Here is a 12,871-nt window from a genome sequence, read left to right as displayed (position 1 = left end):
GAACCAGGGGCAGAGACAAAAATATATATTTCCCATTATATCACAATATCACAGGTTTATATATGAAGATTTATACATGTCTGCAATTCTCTAATTCCTAAAACAGAAAATGAAAATAGTAATAATCTCTGTCTGAAAATGACCATTGTGGGAAGTATATGAGAGAATGCAGATAAAGTGTCTAGCAAAATGCTAGCACATGATAAACACTCTCTAAATGTTATCTATATTATTATTAATTATTATTATTATGACTATTTATTCTCTAACTTAATACTGGATCCCTGTAAAGAAGAAAAGTCATCGCTAATACCCTGCAGAATGTTCTGAAATGATAATGCATCTAGGAAATGAGTTAGAAGTAAGAGTAAGATAAAGTTTTCCCTTTTTATAGAGCTCAAAACTTCCTTCATTCACAATGAATATTCTATTTCAAGTATATTAGTTTTCTGTTGCTGAGTAACATATTGCCACAAACTTAGTAGCTTCAAACAGCATGCATTTCTCCTGGAGCTCAGAAGACCAGAAACGTGTGGCTGGGTCACCTGCTTAATCTCACAAGTCTGAAATCAATGCAGAGGCAAGAATGGGCTCTTATTTGGAGGCTCCGAGGAAAAATCCATTTCTAAACTTACTCTGGTTGTTGGCTGAATTCTGTCCCTTGAAGTTATAGCCTGGAGGTTCCTCTCTTCTTACTGGCTGCCAGCCGAGGTCCACTTTCAACCTTTACAGTTGTCTACATTCCTTGCCTCATGGCCCCTTCCATCTCCAAGTCACCAAGGCTGCATCAAAGCTTTCTTGTGCTTGGAATCTCTGGCTTCTCTGACGCTGCCCTCTAGTCTTGAATTTAAAGGGTTCACCTAATTAGATTGAGTCACCTCGAAATTTTTTGTATCTTAATGTTGACTAACTTGAGGCCTCAATTACATCTGTGAAATCCTTTCAAAGCGACACTTAAATTAGTGTTGACTGAGTAATGAGAGAAGGAGTGTATATACCAGGAGCCAAGAATTTTGAGGATGCTTTCGGAATTCTGGCTACCACGCTCAGTGTGTTCTCTCATTTAGTGATGTTAACAGGACTCAGAAGTGAAAAGAACTGTGGTCTGCTCATTCCCATTTTCTCATGCGACCAGGATACCTCTGAAACAGCACTTGCTTCTCTCAGGGATATTCAGAGATGTCTGCCCAGTTCAGACCCAATGCTTTAAAAGAGGTTGGATGATTCATCTCATGCAGTCTGAAAGCCACATTCTTCAACAAATAGAAATTATTTGATATGGATTTGTTTTCCTGCAAGAGGGTTGGAAATATTTATTTTAAAAACAAAGCTTAAAAAAAGTGTATCAAGATGTTTTCCTTATATAAACACAAAACATACCTGAAAAATTTATATGAACCAATAGAGGAAAGAAAAATAATCTCTAGTCCTGTCACATAAATCTAGTCCTTTAAACATTTTGGTATATTTTCTTCCAATCTTTTTTCTATGTATTAAAGTTTTTTAATAGTTACTCTGATACCAAATACTAATTTTTGTTTTCTACTTTTTCCCACTTTGCATTAAAACCTAAGCAGTTCCTTATGTTATGTTATTTCGTAATCTTTTGATTATTGCCTCGTATCTCCTGCATGAGTGTAATTATAACTTACATACCATTTACCTGCTGTAGCTGCTTAGGTTGTCTCCAATTTCCCGTTATCATAAGTACTGTTTCAATAAAGAGCTTTTTGCATAAAACTTCTGCATTTAGTATTATTTTCCTAAGAATTGTTTATAGAAATGAAATCTCTTAGCAAAAGATAGAAGATTTCATTTTAATCCTATCTTTATGTACTTCCTGAGATGTTCTTAACAGAATTCCCCTTTGGTCTCCTTTTAAAAGCCACTTTATTCTCCATTGTTGAGATTGAACTGGGGATAAGATATTGATTAGTTGCAACCATTGACTACTCATTGACTCTCTTTGCACTTGGCAAAATAAAGCTCAGAACTCTCTTGGGAGTTGTGAGGGAACAAGGGACAGGGCAGAGACACCGCCACCACTGCTGTTTGAAAAGATATTTCAAGGACAGTGAAAGCAACAAAACCTATAATTGTCAACCACAATGAAAATAAGCTAGCTTTAAACAAGAAGACCTCACACATTTAATACCACAATCTCTCTTTGTGAAATTATCATTCCCAAGCTGTGGTACCTAGAGAGTTATGTGGTCCATGAAAAAGGATACCTCAATGTCACTTTTGTGTAACTGCAGCTTAATAAACATTTTTAGGTCATAAGTTGACCATGAAGAGATCATTTTAGTTCACCTACATCAAAGAGATCTCCCTTTTGTTTTGGCTGTGCTTTGGCAGACAAAGGCCATGAACTTTGGCCGTGTTTGTTTTTGTTTTGTTTTAGTTTTGGCCCTGCATAGTGCTGTCAAAATAAAAGATATGTTGCAGCTGTTATTTGAGAGATTTATGCCCATGTTGTCTCTTCCCCTCCATCCACCTCATAGACAGAAGACAGGCCCCAGTGGTAGACATTCACTAACGAGGTGGAGTAGAAATAGCATGAGCTATAGAAACAGCTAGACAGAATTGCAAATTCCTGTTCTTCCACATATGGCCTGTGGGACCAGGGGCAAATAATTTATTTAATTTTTATGAGCCTTTGCTTTCTCATCTGTAAAATGGAAATGGTGATGCTTATATTGAAATGTGGTTTGTAACAAAACTTTTCAAGACTTCACCAATCCAAAATGATTATGCCTCTTAATTCTTACTTGGTGACTTCCATCTCAGCACATGTAACCACCCTCCCTCACCACAACTGAGCACCTCTGAATTATTTTTGGGACTTCCAGGTACATCTCCTGTCTACATTTTATTCATTTATTCAACAAATATTTATTAAGGTCATACCAGATGCCAGGCACTGGGGATCAGTGAACAAGACAAATAAGGTCCCTGCTTTTGTGGAGCTGACATTCTAGTGAGAAGAGAGATAAGAAAACAAGTTAAGCATATTTATATTAAGCAATGATGAGGACTACCAAGGAATATAAAACAGGGTAGGGGTAGAAGATAGAGAATGGGGAGTGAGGTGCCTGAGGCCTTTCTGGGGACAGATAGTTGAGAATATCTGCCGGCCACTTAAGCCATCTGCTTCATAACTGCTTCTGCTGATGCATTCTTAGGAGGGAGGGCCTGTGGTATGTGGTTGGAGGGAGTTGCCAGTGCAGTGGGATACTCTGATTCTGGATTTTCCCCCTTTCGACTTGGTTTAATGATACCACTCAGTTCCCAAACCGCGATGCCTCCTAGTCTTTTTATTAACCTAGAACCAACCGTTAGGTTCTTTCCCTACCCCCTCCATCCCAACTGTAAAGACTAAAGTATTCCTTAATGGTCTTTGAAAACAACTCGATCCTTCTCAGGTCAAAACAAAAGCCCTCATACTTATCAAGTCATGCACATGAATGCTTTGATGGGGAACACTGCGTCTACCACCCAGGTGCCCACCAGAAGGCAGTATGTTAAGTCCTTGCTTAACATTGTCCACAGGTTCTTGAAAAAGGAAACTTTGAGTCAAATGACCTATAACGAACCAATCTGTTTTCCATCAGTGTTATAACAAAATGACATTGAAGGAAAACAACATTATTTGAAGACCTGCTGTATATCGCTTAGCTTAAAGTAGTGGTGTCTGAGAACCTACAGAGGACGTTAAGTGGCAGTTGAATCTGACTTTTCCGCTTGGTAGCTTTGTAACGCTGGGAAAATTGGTGTCCTTATCTGTAAAAGGGCCAGGAATAAAGCTCTACCTCATGTGCGTTTTTTTGTTTGTTTGTTTGTTTTTTTTTTGTTTTTTTTAAGAATAAAACAAGGTAATACAGATAAAGTGCTTCCAATCATGCCTGCCAAATAGTAAATGCCAGTGGGTTTTATCATTACATAAAGGCAAAAGGCTTTAGACAGTGGATCCATTATAAGGACTCAACATGAATCCTAGTTGATTAAAAAATAATAAAAATAGCCTGGGTGTGGTGGCTCGCGCCTGTAATCCCAGCACTTTGGGAGGATGAGGTGGGTAGATCATGAGGTCAGGAATTCAACACAAGCCTGGCCAAGATGGTGAAACCCCGTCTCTACTAAAAATACAAAAAAAAAAAAAAAAAAAAAGTAGTTAGACCCGGTGGCAGGCGCCTGTAATCCCAGCTATTTGAGAGGCTGAGGCAGGAGAATCACTTGAACCCGGGTGGCAGAGGTTGCAGTGAGCCAAGATCGTGCCACTGCACTCCAGCCTGAGTGATAGAGTGAGACTCCCTCTCAAAATATGTAGATGTATAAATAAAAAGTAAAATAATAATAATAATGAAAATAAAGGAACTATAGGATCAGAGTTTGGTGGTTGAAGTCTGGGTAGGGGGAGGTCCTATGTGATGCAAATTGCTATTGTGACCAGGCCTTGTTAGAATTAGAGAACTTCTCAAGTCTTAACAACTTATTAAGGTAAGGAAAACAGTCAATTAAAGTCCAATTGAAAAGACAAAAGCCTGCCACAGGGAAAATTATAAAAATATTTTTGGTTGAGGAGCAGTTGGAAGAGTTTCCCTTAAGAAATGTTGTTTGATTTAATTGAAGTCCAAAACCGCTTGGAGAAAAAAAAAAAACCAAACAAACAAAATCAAAAAACAAAAAAATGGCCAAAGGACCTTATGGAAAAGTCAGCTATCTTCTAATAAGTCAGTAACTAAATCCCTGTCTTTGATGAACTTCATTAATTCTTGTCCCAGGGAAGCTAGAAGCCCTTTGCTTAGTACTTTAATTGCTTTCTTCCTTCACTGTTTAAAGCCAGCTTCACAGGTGTAGACACAGAACTTATATCATACCTTCAGCGGTGTTCAAGCGGGAGGTAACACCTTACCTGAATGGTGGGTTGCTAAACTGTATGGGGTCATCTCCATGGATTCCTGCATATAGAAACCAACCCTTGGTGACTTCTCCAACCAGGTTCCCTCAGTAACCACACTGCCTGAGGCTGTTTTTAAACTATAAAACCCATAAAGTGAAATTTATTGCACTTTGCTGTATTTTACTAGAGTTAGAGGGCTCCGATAAAATTTACTGGTTAGATGTAAAACTCCATCGGTAAGAAAATGAACTGTTTTCTCAGGCACTCCTATTGGGCCATTTTGATCCCTGTCCTGAATCCCCAGACCTTGCTAGAAGGCTTTCGTCATTTCAGCATAATTGAGGACAGGTAAATATAACAACTCCAGCTTTTCAGCCTTGTGGCCAAGTCTGACAGGGCTAACCTGACCCGCACCCAAAGGCCCCAACTGATTATACTTCTGCTAACATTCACCTTGAAAGACTGCACAGTTTGCCATGCTTTCTGTTCTAAAGAGTGGAGTTGCAAATGTTGATAAGAAGCCTGGCATGCTGAGGGTGGAGCTCGCTCATGAAATGAAGATGGGAGTGGGAGGTGGAAAGGAGGATAGTGGGGTCACCCTAGAGCTTCAAAGTTCATTTAATTGGACAGGACTTTTTCATTGTGCTAGGATGTTGACTTCATGACCAGAATTCACCATGTCTCAAGAAAAGTACTGTGGGGAACTAATAAAAGATGTATTTCTTCCAAAATCTTGCCCTCTCTCATCCTCTTCAAAATGTGACAGAAAGAGGGGAAGATGGGGAGAGAGAGAGAGAGAAAGAGAGAAAAGGAAGGAAGGAGAGGGAAAGGCAGAAAGAGGGAAAGAGAGAAAAAAGGGGTAAAGGAAAAAAGTTTTTGAGGAAAAAACCTGGCAATTTCTTTTTTGTTTTACATTTCCTCAACACATCTGTCCAATAGTAAACATTCTTCACTTAAAATGTTTATAGATGCATGTGTGTTTGTGTGTGTAATGCAGTAAGGCAGTGTTTCCCAAAATGTGGAGTGCTGTGAGTGCTATGCAAAATGTTTTAGGTGAGCAATGGATGAATTTATTTTAGTACTCATGATTTATTTTGACACAGATTAGAATAATACTGGTTTTCTACTTATCGCAGTGATGAAAAAATCTATTTTTAAAAATAAATGGCCGGGCATGGTGGCCCACGCCTGTAATCCTAGCACTTTGGGAGGCCGTGGTGGGCGGATCACAAGGTCAGGAGTTCGAGACCACCCTGACCAACATGGTGAAACCCCATGTCTACTAAAAATGCAAAAATTAGCCAGGTGTGGTGGTGTGCACACCTGTAATCCCAGCTACCCAGGAGGCTGAGGCAGGAGAATCACTTGAGCCCAAGAGGTGGAGGTTTCAGTTAGCTGAGATCACGCCACTGCACTCCAGCTTGGGCAACAGAGCGAGACTCTGTCCCCCCCAAAAAAACTAACCAAGCAACCAACCAAACAAACAACACTCATATTCAATCAAATAAGTCCGTGTAAAGAAAGAAAATGACACATAGCATCATAGGAAAACTTCTTATGTGGTGCTGGAATGACCAATGTTTGGAAAACATTACAGTAAAGGAACTTGAGACATCTGGGGGAAATACAATTGCATTGTCTTTGTTTTGTCTTGTATTTTTTGTATCCCTCTCCCCTATTCACACACTTTGTGGGGCAGAGACACTGTTACGAGCTCTCCACACTGTTTTGTTTCCCTCTGGAGCACCTGGGAAGATAGCAAATCCTTACCCTCCCTCTCCACAATGGGGCCTTGTGATTAATTCTGGTCATTGTAAAGTAGGTTATTGAAATGGCTGAGGAGAAGCTCGCCATGTTCAGGTCCAGCCCGTAAGACATGATCTTTCATGAGTTATCATTCTGTCTGGTCAACTGATGGCTGATTGCTGAGGGCCCAGCTGAACTGGCTGCTTCCAGGAGCTTACAGTCTCCTGGGTAAAATCAATACACGAGTAGCTAATGATATCGCAAGGCAGAATGATACACATGCTAAAAGAAAGTAACACAGGATGTCAAGAGATTACAGGGGAAAAATGAAAATGTAATAAAAGCAAAGACAACAGCAGCATTTATGGAGTTCATGCTATGTGCCAGGAGTTGTGCTGAGCACTTTACTTGCATTATCCCCTTTAATCCTCAGTGCAACCCAACTAAGAAAGAAAGTAACATTTAAGAGGTGGAATGACTGGCCTGGGTTCCCTTATTTCCTGTCAAGGCCAGAATTTAAATACAGGAAACTTGAAAAAGAGGCCAACTTAACTAGCATACACAGTCTGATTAGCTGCAGAGATGAGAAAAAGTGGATGAGGTAAAGAGAGAAATTGAAGATGACACCACCATTTCTAGACAACATGCCAGCATAAAAAGGAATATGAATATTAACCATGATACAAGTTATTGCCTAATCTCACCCATTTCTTGGTGAGAACAAGTATTTCCATTTATACCATGTCGAATTTAGGATACTGATGGGTCTTTCGTTGAAAATGGTACTTAGAAATGCAAATCTGTGTATCAGAAGATAGATCAAGTCCCCAAGTAAAGATCTGGGGGTCATTAGCACTCAGGAGCTAAGTGTAACCAGAAAACAGGTCAAAATCATGTAAGGAGAGAATGCAGAAGAGGTTAAGAGCACTGATAATACTTGAAACTACCTTTTCTTAAAGACATAGAATAACAAAGAGAAGTAAGTAACAGAGACACGAAGAAACTGCCAAAGAACTAGAAGGGCTCTATGTAGAGTCAATGTAATTCTCTTCAATAGCTATCTTTGCAGTGCTCATTAAGTCTAAGGCACTAAACCAGGCTTAATGGATGATTCTACATAGATGCCTAAATACTTTCCCTCTATCCAGGAAAGCATCCTTCCTTCTGCACATATAATAATAAAGGACTAGAAAGAGAGAAAGGTATGTACAGTCAATTTCAAAGATGTTCTACCTCTGCTGCCCTTTGCGACTGGATATACACAGGAGACCACTTTGATCAAATAAATTAAATGAGTTTAAACAAACAACTAGGCAAATCAGCAAGCAACTTTTCCCACTGATCTTCTCTAGTCTTTTTCCTTTTTCTTTTCTTTTTTTCTTTCCTGACTTGGCTGAATCTATGATTCTAATGTCTCCAATCCTATTCTTTTCACTATTCCCAATCCCAGGTTAGAGTTGCTTTGTCATATTAAAACTAAATAGAGGAGCAATTGTTTTTGTAGCGTTGAAGGATTATAGAGCTGCAGCATAGTTAGAAGGGACCTTCTGGTCATTATGTCTAAAACTGTTTATTTTTACTGATGAGGAAAATGAGTCAGAGGAAAGCTGAAGTGACTGGACTCATATTGTCAGTGGCTGGACGGGGCCAGACCTGAAATACCAATCTCCTGCTTTCGAATTCAGCCCTTTCTCTGTCATATCATGTTTCCCTTCCTGCAGTTTGTCCACAGTCACACAGCTAGTTGCCAGTCTCCTGCAGCTACTATTTCTAAATATTTCAATTCTACAAATTCTGGTTATTCAAATATAGAATACCCTGCCCATCCTTTGGTCAAGTGATGTCCCTTAATTTGAAACCAGATTGTGAAACAAAAATTAGACACCAATCCCTGCAAAGAAGCCAGGATCCTACAAAATGTCATAATGTCTTTCCTTTGAACATAAGAAAACCTTTTTGGATTCATAGATTGAAGATTTGCCAGTAGTAGGATGAATAGAAGAGAGAGTAACATAGAACAATACTGTTTTCTTTTCATAAACTCTGAACTAGTGAAGTAGTAACTTTTTTCATATTTACCCTTAGTAATTACTTTAGCAATAGACATGATTTGTATTGTTGCAGTAATAACTCATGAGCATACATTATTAGAGGATGAAAGATACATTGAATCAAGTAGTGTTGAATTGAAAGGAAAATGGTTAAAGAAATTCACTCCTGGGCTGAGAAATTATATGTCAAGCTACAGCCTAAAGCGAATTTTTATGACTGAGTATAAACCCTTGGAAATGCTGAAACACCTAACTGCAGTTGGTATCTTTATGATTAGATCACCTTTAGAAAATAGCAGATTTGCTCCAGTGGCAGTTTCAATCCCAGGAAATGAGGAAAGGCTGTGCTGGAAGGGAACCTGCAGGCATTTTAGGCCATCTAATGAATAAAGGAAAAGGATGGGCTTAGGACCAGGACAAAGAAAAGAGATGGGGCTGGGAGGCTGGGAATAAGAAACCAAGGGGACAAGGAGAGCAGGAAAAAGAAAAATATGAAAAGGGAGAGAAATTGAGACCATTTGAATGTCAAAATAATGATTACAGATGAGAACCTATTAAACACTATTGAATAGAATAGGAATCCATGAATCAATACTGATATAAATTAATTAATAGATAAATAGGGAAGAAGGAGATACTCTTTTTAATAATAGAATACCAGCTAATCAATTAAGAATGAATGATGGAATCAGAAAAATCATCATTTGGCCAACATGGTAATAATAACTGATTCAAGTAAGAATGAACATACTGACTACAATAGTGGGTAAAAATTAGATGAGAAACAGGATACTTACATACCCTCAATGTAGCTCCCCATAAGACACTTGTAAATTACAAAGGGAAAATGGTAGTGGAGAATCTGGCAGACATAACATTAAGGAAGATGTCAGAGTTGACTTACAAGTAATAGGACAAATAGACATTATGTGACTTCTGATATAATGCACTGAAGACACAACATCACTTTCGTGTTGTTCCTGCCTAAAATGTGTTGCTGGAGGCTGATCATGGGGAACCCCAAACTGAGGTTAAACCCTAATTGAGGAATATTCTATAAAATAATTGGCTGGTACTCTTCAGAAATGTCAAGATCATTAAAGATGAGGAAAAATGGAGGAAATATTGCAGATTAAGGGAGTCTAAAGAGACAGGAAAACTAAATGCAATGTGTAATTCGGGATTAGATCCTGGTTGAGAAAAATGAAATTTGCTATACATGTGCTCTGCAAATTAGATAATAGTGTTGTATCAATGCTATTTTTTGGATTATAATAACTTTACTGTGGTTGTGAAAGAAAATATCCTTATTTTTATGATTAAATATTTAGGGGTTAAGGGGCATCTTGTCTACAACTTATTTCCAAACAGCTTGGAAAATAAATTTATATTTATGGAGAAGGAGACAGCATTTGAGAGAGAGAGCAAGAGAGCTTGATAGCAAGAGAGAAAGAGAGAGAGAGAGAATAAAGCAAATATGGGAAAATGCTAGCAGAGTATTTAGGGAAGCTCAGTGGAGGGTATATAATTCTTTGTACTAGTCTTTCAATCTTTTCATGTACCTGAAATTATTTCCAAAAAAGAAAGTCTTAAAGAGAAAGAATAGATGATGTTTGTAGAGGGAGGAAAGTGAAAAAGAGATATAAAGAAAGAGAAAAAGAAAATAAAAGATCACAAAAGGGAGAACAAGTGAGGAAAATAAATGTGTCAACTCTAATAAAGAACTTCAGTTTTGTGTACTTACAAAGTCTATTTCAAGGCCCATAAATCTGGGAGCTTAGAGATCCTTACGAGTTTAAGAACTCCCAAAGCTGGGCTGCAAGATATAACAGGCAGGCATGTGAGCTTTTTCTTGGGAGATTTGCTGACTTTCTTTAGATCAGAAAAGATGGCCAACCCCCTCACCCACCTACCTGATAAAGTTTGAATGTGTTTCCACCCAAATCTCATGTTGAAATGTAATCTCCAATGTTGGAGGTGGGGCCTGGTGGGAGGTGACTGGATCATGGGCGAGGATTTCTCATGAATAGTTTAGCACCATCCTCTTGGTGCTGTCCTCACAATAGTAAGTGTGTTTTCATGAGATCTGATCTTTTAAAAGTGTGTGGCACCTCCCCGCCTCTCTCTTGCTCCTGCTTTTGCCATGTAATGTGCAAGCTCCCTCTTTGCTTTCCACCATCATTGGAAGCTTCCAGAGGCCTAGCCAGAAGCAGATGTCATTATGCTTTCTGTGCAGCCTGCAAAACCATGAATCAATTAAACCTCTTTTCTTTATAAATTACCCAGTCTCAGATATTTCTTTATAGCAAGAAAGAATGGCCTAACACACCAACCCTGCCTCAGAGTTTAATAAAAGATGCCCATTTAGACACGATATTTACTAGCTGCTGAATCTACCAGACTTCTCAGTAGCCTCTTTCTTCTTCAGACTTTCCCAGGAAGAGGAGAAAGGCTCCATCCTCTCTATAACAACTTTCCCAACCTTTGTGAAGCCAGTATGTCAAGAGACGTTTGGAAGTGTCTGTCCTTCTAGAATTTGTCAGTTAGTCTGGTCCATGTCAAAGGTAGGAAATTCAGAAATGATCTCTTGCTCAAAACAAAAAAAACCTTTCTTTTGTATGGCAGAAAGTTATCCTTCTGAGGACCAGGCCATTGCCATAGGCCTGTTTCTGTGAACACAGGAACCTCAGACAGGCTTTGGGGAAGATGTGCACAGGGAACATGGGGCCTCTATCTTTCAGCAGAGGCTATGGCTTCTGGGCCACAGTGATCAGGCAGTGAATGTGTCCTAAAACCTTAGGCCAAAGAAGAGAACATCAGTCGTCATTCAAATGTCTTCTGTCTTCCTGCTCTTCTTCACTTTCTGCAAGATCCTTCTTAAGCAAAAGTGAAATGTGTTGCCTCCTGTAAATAGAAAATTCTGTAAGTGGGCAGCATCAGACATTGTGTACAAACAAGTCACCAACGCTCTTTCTCTGGCCCTCTCCCATTGCTTTCCTTTCTCCTGGTGTCATTTGCAGGCATGTACTCTGTACATGATAGTTCTGAGCAGTTCTGGATTTGCATGGTCCTTAATGAGGGTGACCACATAGCACAGTTTGTCCAGAATAGGTCCAGTTTACATCTATCATGCCAGCATGTGTATGGATAGCAATCCCTTTCACTCTCAAAAATGCCCTAGTTTGCATGATAAATCATTCACTCATTATATTTTTAATTTTCGTGATCTTAGAAGGAGATATTAAGGTGAACTCTTACTAAAAAGAGTTGCAAAAAGTCTCTAGCCCTGCTAATGTCACTTGATCACCACTGAACCAATTACCATCTCCCAGGGGATGAGGTTTTCTGGTTGTCTTTGTAAGTGATGGCCCTGTCAGAAAGGGAGGACTTGTTCTGGAAAAGCAAAGAGACTAATAAGCGAATATGAAATTAACATGTGACCATTATACAATACACACCTGAGGTTCTGCTCATATTTCATATAACTAGTTGGCTGGTTTTTAATTTCACATTTTCCCTTTTCCTCCTCTCCTCATCCCCATGATTTTGTATTGCCACCCTCCCAGCCCCATCTCTTTTCTCCGACGTGGTCCTAATTGTTATTTTCTACCTCTAATGAGCTGCAAACTCTCAGAAATCAAAGCTTAGACATAGAAACAGATCTAGATGGCATAGATATTGATATAACTATAGATATAAATATAGATCCCCATCACAGGTAGAAGGCCCTTATGCCCAGAGGAAATGCTCTCCAAATGTCTTCAAAATGAATTAAACTTGGCCAGGTGCGGTGGCTCATGCCTGTAATCCCAGCACTTCCGGCAGCCGAGGCGGGCGAATCACGAGGTCAGGACATCGAGACCATCCTGGCTAACAGGGTGAAACCCTGTCTCTACTAAAAATAGAAAAAAATTAGTCAGGCGTGATGAAAATTACAGGCACCCTTCTGTAGTCCCAGCTACTTGGGAGGCTGAGGCAAGAGAATCACTTGAACCTGGGAGCTGGAGGTTGCAGTGAGCCGAGATCGCACCACTGTACTCCAGCCTAGGCAACAGAGCGAGACTCTGTCTCAAAAAAAAAAAAAAAAGAAGAATTAAACTTTCGAAATGAAAACTAAAACTAGTGTTCAGGTTGCAAAATAACTTTTATATATATCATTTAGTTTGTTTCT

The 12,871-nt window shown here is 39.2% G+C and overlaps 1 long non-coding RNA gene across 1 annotated transcript; it reads right to left on the bottom strand.

Annotated features, from left to right (window-relative positions):
• Nucleotides 1–11,032: 11,032 nt before the first annotated feature.
• On the bottom strand, nt 11,033–12,548 carry LOC110741206. Its single transcript, XR_002517040.2, has 2 exons — nt 12,023–12,548; nt 11,033–11,604 (listed from the first exon to the last, which is right to left on the bottom strand). It is a non-coding gene; the product is annotated as an uncharacterized LOC110741206 (long non-coding RNA).
• Nucleotides 12,549–12,871: the final 323 nt, after the last annotated feature.

The sequence above is a fragment of the Papio anubis genome, chromosome 12 (genome assembly GCF_008728515.1).
Source record: "Papio anubis isolate 15944 chromosome 12, Panubis1.0, whole genome shotgun sequence".
NCBI classification, from domain to species: Eukaryota; Metazoa; Chordata; class Mammalia; order Primates; family Cercopithecidae; genus Papio; species Papio anubis.
The sequence above is the reverse complement of the archived record's forward strand: the minus strand, read 5'-3'. Positions and strand labels throughout refer to the sequence as shown.